Source organism: Hibiscus syriacus, unplaced genomic scaffold (assembly GCF_006381635.1).
Source record: "Hibiscus syriacus cultivar Baekdansim isolate YM2019G1 unplaced genomic scaffold, ASM638163v2 tig00116937_pilon, whole genome shotgun sequence".
Taxonomy (NCBI): domain Eukaryota; kingdom Viridiplantae; phylum Streptophyta; class Magnoliopsida; order Malvales; family Malvaceae; genus Hibiscus; species Hibiscus syriacus.
Genome location: NW_024063475.1, coordinates 1279164 through 1285500, shown reverse-complemented (window position 1 = coordinate 1285500; position 6337 = coordinate 1279164). Strand labels below are relative to the sequence as shown.

Genomic DNA, 6337 nt, shown 5'->3' with positions numbered 1-6337 from the left:
TAACCGACTCTCAAACCCGACATATTTTTTGTAAAACGCATATCAGGTAAGATGGTGTCCGATCTACCTAAATATTTTTTAAAGTGATCTGTGGCGACTCTAACCCAATTATTCAAGTCGAAGTCCAATTCCAGGTCCAACCGAAAGACGGCCGCGACACCATGGAACTGACGTTAACATTGTTAACTATTTTGATTTAGACTTAATAGGTAATTTACCCTTTGGTTTATCTTTTAATAGTCTTACGTGATTATAAGATAGTTTATGCTCATAATTTTTCTTAATCATTAAAAACGCACATGTACTTGCAGACGCAACTGTTGGAACTCAGAACCTCAAGAAAGAACAATACTCCCTTAACCACTGAAACCACTCAATGGGTTCAGTTTATCATTTTTCAACGTAAATGTCTTAAACAGCCATGAGTTTAGAAGAAATAGAATTGAGATAAATGTGAACGTACTTGAAATACTTGTGGAAATCCATAGGATCTTGCTTAGACGTGCAATATCAAAACCATAATCCCCAGGCAGTTCTCCAGTCAGGTATCAGGATACTCATATGGGATGGGGCCAAGCCATCGAGGGCGCTATTCTCCGTACCAAAAGCTGAAGAAATATGATAATATATATATAATGTCTTCATGGAACTTACATGCAACTCGATCTCTAAATGATACATGCAGAGATAGTGCTATCATTCTAGTTCAATAGATTTAAATTTATATTTGGTATACACTCCATCTCAAGTTGGTAATTAATTTTTTTACTTGAATTGATATCTAAAATAATTTACTCTTGGATCGAAGGGGTGGGTGGGGAAGTCGCCCCTTTGAAAATTTCAAACTCTCTTATTTTAAATTTTTGTGTATTTTTATTGATAATTTTTTTTTGTCCTGTGAAATTTACAAGTTAACTATCCTCTAAAATTTTATAAGTTCGCCTCCTAACATAAATCTTATGTCTAAGTTGATGCTCCAACTTTAATTTCATCTATTGTTTTGGTACTGATATTAATGGGTTAATTTTAACGATATGTAATATAAAATTACCACATGTCAATGATGATGTATAAGAAATTTTTAAAACTTGTAAAAAATGTATCAAAAAATGGAAAATAAAAGTATACTTTTTAATAAAGAAAAACAAACAAATTAGAGAATTTCAAATCCCAACAATTTAATGACTAAAACATTCAAATTCATTCTTCCTATGAATAGTAAAAAATATAATTTAGATATGGGATTAAAGTTTTGTGATAGAAGATTGTTATGATAAAATATAGTCATCAATAATGATTTATCAACTTAAAAGCTTATTTGAACGATAAATATACATCTATTTGAATAGTTATAAGAAATTTTTCACTCAAATTAGACATGATGGAAAAATAAATTGGTAATGTTTGTGATTAATTTTTAATACATTTTATTTAGTATATTTTATCATATTTATAATTTAGGTAAACTACTATGGTAGTAATGAAACTTTTGGAATGTTTTCAATCATTAAATTTTTAGTTCACTTTTATTACGGTGATTGTCATTAGTTATGGTTAGAAAATATTTATGACACATTAAAGTCTTCTCTAAAAGATACCTTAATTTTTTTTATTGATAGCTTCCAAAGACCGAGTTTTTGAAAATCGAACGGTTGTTGGTATATCCCAACAATGGGAATGTTTCGTTTAGCTAGAATATGAACATAGTTTGGTTCCAAGTTGATTCGACAGTTCACAATGACAAGTCGAAAAGTTTTAATTTTTAATTTCGATTGGATTGTTATAGATATATTTAAATATATTTTATAATTTATGAAGATAATTTTGTTCAAAAATAATTCTTAAACATTTGACATTGAATGCTTGTACCCCTAACATTTCTCGTGCTCGAATCCGAGACCTCAAGGAATAACAACATTTTTTTAACCATCGAGGTCACAGGGTTCGTGCTATTTATTAATATTTAAATTTAATATCTATTTACATATTTAATTTTTGTTTAGTATTATAATTTTATTTTAAAATTTAATTATCAAGTTTAGATATCTATAAAATATTGTCGCTCATCTCTTTCGTCGTCGGTCTCTCACTAATCGATCGACCCCTTATTATCACAAAATTTCTAAATCCCCAACCCTAAATCCATAGAATAATTAGTTTCCAAAAGGCCCTAAATTCATTCTACTACCGCTGATGAATCAGCCATCACCACTCACCCTTTGCATCGTCAGACCCCATTACCGATTGCTCCACTTTTCCATCACTGAAAATCGACGAACGAGACACCATAAACCAACAACGAACGACTTGTGCCTACTGCACCACTCTTTCATCGACGAATGATTTGCAATGAAACGAGAGGAGTAGACTTGTAGGTTGTTCATTGCTACGACGACGAGATGTCGTTGAACGGCGTCAAACGATGGCAAACGATGAGAGGAAAAGATTTTGGGTTTCAGGGATTTTTTTAGAAAAAAATGGGGATTTAAAGGGTTTGTGAGAAATTAGGAATGAATAAATTATGATGGAATGAATAAATTTTTCAGGTCTAATCAAATTCTATTTAAGGTTTCTAATATTAAAAAATTATGAAGATGGTGACTATGAGGATGTTATGATGTTGAGAGGTGATGAAATATTGATTAATGGAAGATGAGATGTTATCATGATTAGAGACGGACGTATAATTTTATGTTATGAGGAGATAATTTATAAAATTTTAAGAGAGGTAAAAACACTTTTTCAATATAAATTAAAAAAATATTTAAAATATATATGAGTTTGAAACTTTTAGGGAGAAAACTGTCCGACCCTCCTTCTAGGTCTATCTCTGACTGTGATGAGTGAGGTGCTTGGGTTGATAGTGGGGTAGAGAGGGATGATGATGATTTGTTTTAGAATTAAATTGATAATATTTATGAATGTAAAGATTTAAATTTATTTAATTATTTAAAATTTGATCGAGTCGTTTAAGTTTATCAGATCTAGTGTGGATAAAAAATAATGAAGTCCTAACACTCAATGAGTTTAAGCTTAAAATATATTAAATATTTAATATTTTCAATTAATTCGAGTAGTTAACCGATATCAAATCGAATTAAACTTTTAAAATTGTTTGACCGTTCTAATATCTAATTATCTAACCCATTAACAGAACGAAGTTTCTATTTAATCAATTAAAACCTAACAATGAAGACCTAAGTTCAAGCCTGGAATATTACCTCTCGTTTCTTGCTTTCTGAGCTGAAGCCTGGACCCTTGAAGAATTTTCAAGAGCTTCTTTCTTCGTCTTCAACAATTGCCTCTGCAGGGATTCGCCGAGAGGGCTATTAGCGATGACTTTGACCGCCGCGAAAGGAATCGCCGAAAACACCAACACTCCCGCCAGCTGAAAACAAACATTACATTATATTATTTTCGATAAGAATAAAATTCCAAACAAATTGATTTTTTCTCTTTTAGGAAAAAAAAAAGGAACAGCGAGACACCTCTTGCCATGAAGCTCTGCAAGGAGTACATTAAGTGGACTTAGGGTTGGTGAGTTTAGTAGGGGCCTGGAAGAGAATACGGCTGAGAGGGAGCGTCGGTCTCTTCCGCCGTTGATGAAAAATGAAGATGTGGAGGAGAGCCTCAGCCATTCGATTTTAAGGCCATTGCTTCCTTCTCTAAAACTAATAAATCTCTTTACCTGTTTATGGGAGTAGGCCTAACCCGGTCCAAACAAGATAAATTGATCCGTCAGACCGGTTTATAAAATATGGTAAATCATATGGATGGTCTCATATGTTTATTTCCTATCGATTTTGGTAATCGGTTTAGAAAAAAAGTGGATTTGATGTCTTATATTATCAATTCGTTAAACATTAGCGGAAATCTGAGTTGGTAATTAAAAAATTTAAAAAGATAATCGTGTCTTTTCTTCTTCTTCTACTTCTTTGGAATGGAAATACAATCCAAAAGCTTTGCCAGTTCCATCTGTAATTAACAACTTACTTGAAGCTTCCTATAATCATGAAGATGATGATATACTGTGGGAACCAAAGAGGTCCTCTCCATATAAACACACTAGACATGTCGATGGCGATCTCCATCGAATGTCTTCGGTTTCGACGATTCATATAGTCCTTGGTCGAATGCATGGTCTCTTGTATTGGGTTTCCTCCTTCGGTCTCGGTCATCGGCAGTGACATGGACTCGAGCCACGGCTCGTTGAGCATGCCAATGTCGCCTCCGACTTCGACCATCACGGGGTTCTTCTTCAGGTACAAGAAGGGTCAAGTGAGATTCTGCTTACACGACGACACACGAGGATCTCCGTTTCTGCTGTTAGAGCTTGTCATCCCGACGGAGTACCTGACGAGAGAGATGCAGCACGAGCTATTGAGGATAGCGTTGGAGTGCGAGAGGAGCAAAGAGAGGTCGTGTTGGCTTTATGACGTGCCGGTTTGGTCCATGTACTGTAACGAGAGGAAAGTGGGGTTCGCCATAAAGAGGTAGATGAGCGGCAACGATGCGGCGGTGCTTAAGATGATGTAGTCGGTGTCGATGGGGCCCAGAGTTTTGTCGATTGGGGCAAAGTGTAGGGAGGAGTTGATGCATCTGAGAACTTGTTTTCAAAGGTTGATTGGGTCACTACACTCGCACTCGTTTCACATGATTAATCCACTAGGGTAGCACAGTTGGGAAATGATTCTAGCCATGAAAAAGTGATTTCTTTTTCCACCTATAAGCAATACTAAACACTCAAAAATTGATCTAAAATTACGAGGGAAAAAGTGATTTTTGTTATAGAAAATCAATTTTGACTGAAATTATATTTTTATCTCAAATATTATATTTTCAACTTACACCGTGATGTTTAAAATAAACATTTTATCTTTTTAAAATCATTTTTTAATAATAATATTAAACAATTAAATTTTAAATTATACTTTTCAAAAATACTTTTAAAAATATTTTAAATTATACAATATTTTTAAAACTAAGTCTGTGATAGTCAAACAAGATGAGAAGATGAAACTGGCAAAGTTTTTGGACTGTGTTCCCATTTCAATAGAGGAGGAGTAACAGTAGGAAGAAGAAGAAAAAGAAGAAAATATACATTATTTATTTAATTTTTAATTGTCAACTTAGACTACTGTAAATGGGTGAATGGAATTTAAAAATCGGACATACCGATAATGTACGGGATTAAAACTTTCCTTTTTTTGAATTGGTGATCAAAATCGATCGGATCAAAAATATAAGGAGCCACTCGTATAGTTTACATATTAAAATATTATTTTGTGTAATAATAGTTCCTTTTTTCTATGCTTAAATGCACCATTACCTCTTAAATATTCATTTTGTACTGATTTACTCCTTAAAATATTTTTCGGGAGGTTTTGCCCCCTAAAATTTAAATTATTATCTCATTTGTTCCAAAATATTAACTTCGCTAAAAAGCTAAGGATAAATTATATATTTAGTCACTTAATTATTCTCACAAGTTCATTTTGATCACCCAATATTTTTTTCTCAAAAGATCCCTAAACATACAAAAAGAGCAATTGTCATCAACAACTTTTCTTCTTCAGCGCCCACCTAACATTCTGCATGAAAAATTAGACAATCTTATCAGTTACAATCATATATATATATATATATATAAACTTAAAAAAGAAGCATGTAGCTCTTCTCCTCTTCATCTTCTTCACCAGAACTCAACTTTCCTCTGTTTTCCCTCCTCAAAATCCCAAAAAACCCTCCTTTCAATCATTCATTCATTCCCTTCAAAACACGCCATTCCAGTGATGATTTTTGAGGTTACAACGGTCAATTACAAAAGTAAAATTTAGTGGATAAATTATAGCGCTGGTCCTTTCTTCGATCTTTTTATTTTTAGTTTGATTTATCTTATTTTGGTTACCGCGTTGTTAATTCCTATTAATTTGATGGTGTGGTATGTTAGAAAAAGTGGTCCTAAATTTTAGATATAATATTAATTTAATCCTAAATTGTGGATAGAATATTATTTTAATCTTTGAACTTCATATAAAATATCAATTTAACTCTTGAATCTAGTCAAACTCCCCGCCGTCAATCGCCGCTCATCATCATTGTTGATTACCTTCGATTTTCATCATGGGTCACTGTCAACCACTATCATTTGTTACCATTAAACCCTAAAATTTCAAATTCACTCCTTTTTTACCATCTAAACGTGAATCTAATGTTCGATTCACTAGAAAAGTCCCAAACTTCACAACCTTAATATAGAAAACTTTTTTTTATTAATTTGGGGCAAGTATAAGACAATATTTTTTTAAGATAACTCTCAACCATTTGACATTGAACA

The 6337-nt window shown here is 32.8% G+C and overlaps 1 long non-coding RNA gene and 1 pseudogene across 1 annotated transcript; one reads left to right on the top strand and one right to left on the bottom strand.

The window, feature by feature from the left end:
* Nucleotides 1-497: 497 nt before the first annotated feature.
* LOC120188051 lies at nt 498-3628 on the bottom strand. Its single transcript, XR_005522381.1, has 3 exons — nt 3489-3628; nt 3222-3388; nt 498-608 (listed from the first exon to the last, which is right to left on the bottom strand). It is a non-coding gene; the product is annotated as an uncharacterized LOC120188051 (long non-coding RNA).
* Nucleotides 3629-4011: 383 nt separating this feature from the next.
* LOC120188054 lies at nt 4012-4674 on the top strand (annotated as a pseudogene).
* Nucleotides 4675-6337: the final 1663 nt, after the last annotated feature.